Below are 4,394 nucleotides of genomic sequence, written 5' to 3' on the forward strand. Positions count from 1 at the left end.
CGCTGAACATCTTTTCATGTGCCTGTTGGCCATCTGGATGTCTTCTTTAGAGAAGTGTCTATTCATGTTTTCTGCCCATTTCTTCACTGGGTTATTTGTTTTTCGGGTGTGGAGTTTGGTGAGCTCTTTATAGATTTTAGATACTAGCCCTTTGTCCGATATGTCATTTGCAAATATCTTTTCCCATTCCGTTGGTTGCCTTTTAGTTTTGTTGGTTGTTTCCTGTGCTGTGCAGAAGCTTTTTATCTTCATAAGGTCCCAGTAATTCACTTTTGCTTTTAATTCCCTTGCCTTTGGGGATGTGTCGAGTAAGAGATTGCTATGGCTGAGGTCAGAGAGGTCTTTTCCTGCTTTCTCCTCTAAGGTTTTGATGGTTTCCTGTCTCACATTTAGGTCCTTTATCCATTTTGAGTTTATTTTTGTAAATGGTGTGAGAAAGTGGTCTAGTTTCAACCTTCTGCATGTTGCTGTCCAGTTCTCCCAGCACCATTTGTTAAAGAGGCTGTCTTTTTTCCATTGGATGTTCTTTCCTGCTTTGTCAAAGATGAGTTGGCCATACGTTTGTGGGTCTAGTTCTGGGGTTTCTATTCTATTCCATTGGTCTGTGTGTCTGTTTTTGTGCCAATACCATGCTGTCTTGATGATGACAGCTTTGTAGTAGAGGCTAAAGTCTGGGATTGTGATGCCTCCTGCTTTGGTCTTCTTCTTCAAAATTCCTTTGGCTATTCGGGGCCTTTTGTGGTTCCATATGAATTTTAGGATTGCTTGTTCTAATTTCGAGAAGAATGCTGGTGCAATTTTGATTGGGATTGCATTGAATGTGTAGATAGCTTTGGGTAGTATTGACATTTTGACAATATTTATTTTTCCAATCCATGAGCAGGGAATGTCTTTCCATTTCTTTAAATCTTCTTCAATTACCTTCATAAGCTTTCTATAGTTTTCAGCATACAGATCCTTTACATCTTTGGTTAGATTTATTCCTAGGTATTTTATGCTTCTTGGTGCAATTGTGAACGGGATCATTTTCTTTATTTGTCTTTCTGTTGCTTCATTGTTAGTGTATAAGAATGCAACTGATTTCTGGACATTGATTTTGTATCCTGCAACTTTGCTGAATTCATGTATCAGTTCTAGCAGACTTTTGGTGGAGTCTATCGGATTTTCCATGTATAATATCATGTCATCTGCAAAAAGCGAAAGCTTGACTTCATCTTTGCCAATTTTGATGCCTTTGATTTCCTTTTGTTGTCTGATTGCTGATGCTAGAACTTCCAGCACTATGTTAAACAACAGCGGTGAGAGTGGGCATCCCTGTCGTCTTCCTGATCTCAGAGAAAAAGCTCTCAGTTTTTCCCCGTTGAGGATGATGTTAGCTGTGGGCTTTTCATAAATGGCTTTTATGATCTTTAAGTATGTTCCTTCTATCCCGACTTTCTCAAGGGTTTTTATTAAGAAAGGGTGCTGGATTTTGTCAAAGGCCTTTTCTGCATCGATTGACAGGATCATATGGTTCTTCTCTTTTTTTTTGTTAATGTGATGGATCACGTTGATTGATTTGCGAATGTTGAACCAGCCCTGCATCCCAGGAATGAATCCCACTTGATCATGGTGAATAATTCTTTTTATATGCTGTTGAATTCGATTTGCTAGTATCTTATTGAGAATTTTTGCATCCATATTCATCAGGGATATTGGCCTGTCGTTCTCTTTTTTGACTGGGTCTCTGTCTGGTTTAGGAATCAAAGTAATACTGGCTTCATAGAAGGAGTCTGGAAGTTTTCCTTCCCTTTCTATTTCTTGGAATAGCTTGAGAAGGATAGGTATTATCTCTGCTTTAAACGTCTGGTAGAACTCCCCTGGGAAGCCATCTGGTCCTGGACTCTTATTTGTTGGGAGATTTTTGATAACCGATTCAATTTCTTCGCTGGTTATGGGTCTGTTCAAGCTTTCTATTTCCTCCTGATTGAGTTTTGGAAGAGTGTGGGTGTTGAGGAATTTGTCCATTTCTTCCAGGTTGTCCAATTTGTTGGCATATAATTTTTCATAGTATTCCCTGATAATTGTTTGTATCTCTGAGGGATTGGTTGTAATAATTCCATTTTCATTCATGATTTTATCTATTTGGGTCATCTCCCTTTTCTTTTTGAGAAGCCTGGCTAGAGGTTTGTCAATTTTGTTTATTTTTTCAAAAAACCAACTCTTGGTTTCGTTGATCTGCTCTACAGTTTTTTTAGATTCTATATTGTTTATTTCTGCTCTGATCTTTATTATTTCTCTTCTTCTGCTGGGTTTAGGCTGCCTTTGCTGTTCTGCTTCTATTTCCTTTAGGTGTGCTGTTAGATTTTGTATTTGGGATTTTTCTTGTTTCTTGAGATAGGCCTGGATTGCAATGTATTTTCCTCTCAGGACTGCCTTCGCTGCGTCCCAAAGCGTTTGGATTGTTGTATTTTCATTTTCGTTTGTTTCCATATATTTTTTGATTTCTTCTCTAATTGCCTGGTTGACCCACTCATTCTTTAGTAGGGTGTTCTTTAACCTCCATGCTTTTGGAGGCTTTCCAGACTTTTTCCTGTGGTTGATTTCAAGCTTCATAGCATTGTGGTCTGAAAGTATGCATGGTATAATTTCAATTCTTGTAAACTTATGAAGGGCTGTTTTGTGACCCAGTATATGATCTATCTTGGAGAATGTTCCATGTGCACTCGAGAAGAAAGTATATTCTGTTGCTTTGGGATGCAGAGTTCTAAATATATCTGTCAAGTCCATCTGATCCAATGTCTCATTCAGGGCGGTTGTTTCTTTATTGACCGTGTGTCTAGATGATCTATCCATTTCTGTAAGTGGGGTGTTAAAGTCCCCAGCAATTACCACATTCTTATCAATAAGGTTGCTTATGTTTATGAGTAATTGTTTTATATATTTGGGGGCTCCGGTATTCGGCGCATAGACATTCATAATTGTTAGCTCTTCCTGATGGATAGACCCTGTAACTATTATATAATGTCCTTCTTCATCTCTTGTTACAGCCTTTAATTTAAAGTCTAGTTTGTCTGATATAAGTATGGCTACTCCAGCTTTCTTTTGGCTTCCAGTAGCATGATAAATAGTTCTCCATCCCCTCACTCTGAATCTAAAGGTGTCCTCAGGTCTAAAATGAGTCTCTTGTAGACAGCAAATAGATGGGTCTTGTTTTTTTATCCATTCTGATACCCTATGTCTTTTGGTTGGCGCATTTAATCCATTTACATTCAGTGTTATTATAGAAAGATACGGGTTTAGAGTCATTGTGATGTCTGTATGTTTTATGCTTGTAGTGATGTCTCTGGTACTTTGTCTCACAGGGTCCCCCTTAGGATCTCTTGTAGGGCTGGTTTAGTGGTGACAAATTCCTTCAGTTTTTGTTTGTTTGGGAAGACCTTTATCTCTCCTTCTATTCTAAATGACAGACTTGCTGGATAAAGGATTCTCGGCTTCCTATTTTTTCTATCTAGCACACTGAAAATCTCGTGCCAATTCTTTCTGGCCTGCCAAGTTTCAAAAGAGAGATCAGTCACGAGTCTTATAGGACTCCCTTTATATGTGAGGGCACGTTTACCCCTTGCTGCTTTCAGAATTTTCTCTTTATCCTTGTATTTTGCCAGTTTCACTATGATATGTCGTGCAGAAGATCGATTCCAGTTACGTCTGAAGGGAGTTCTCTGTGCCTCTTGGATTTCAATGCCTTTTTCCTTCCCCAGTTCAGGGAAGTTCTCAGCTATTATTTCTTCAAGTACCCCTTCAGCACCTTTCCCTCTCTCTTCCTCCTCTGAGATACCAATTATGCGTATATTATTTCTTTTTAGTGTATCACTTAGTTCTCTAATTTTCCCCTCATACTCCTGGATTTTTTTATCTCTCTTTTTCTCAGCTTCCTCTTTTTCCATAACTTTATCTTCTAGTTCACCTATTCTCTCCTCTGCCTCTTCCATCCGAGCCGTGGTGGTTTGCATTTTGTTTTGCATTTCCTTTAAAGCGTTTTTCAGCTCCTCGTGACTGTTCCTTAGTCCCTTGATCTCTGTAGCAAGAGATTCTCTGCTGTCCTGTATGCTATTTTCCAGCCCAGCGATTAATTTTATGACTATTATTCTAAATTCACTTTCTGTTATATTATTTAAATCCTTTTTGATCAGCTCATTAGCTGTTGTTATTTCCTGGAGATTCTTCTGAGGGGAATTCTTCCGCTTGGTCATTTTGGATAGTCCCTGGTGTGGTTTGGACCTGCAGGCACTTCCCCTGTGCTGTGGTGTATAACTGGAGTTGGTGGGCGGGGCCGCAGTCAGTCCTGATGTCTGCCCCCAGCCCACCGCTGGGGCCACAGTCAGACTGGTGTGTGCCTTCTCTTCCCCTTTCCT

This window comes from Lynx canadensis, chromosome C2, assembly GCF_007474595.2.
Source record: "Lynx canadensis isolate LIC74 chromosome C2, mLynCan4.pri.v2, whole genome shotgun sequence".
NCBI lineage: Eukaryota > Metazoa > Chordata > Mammalia > Carnivora > Felidae > Lynx > Lynx canadensis.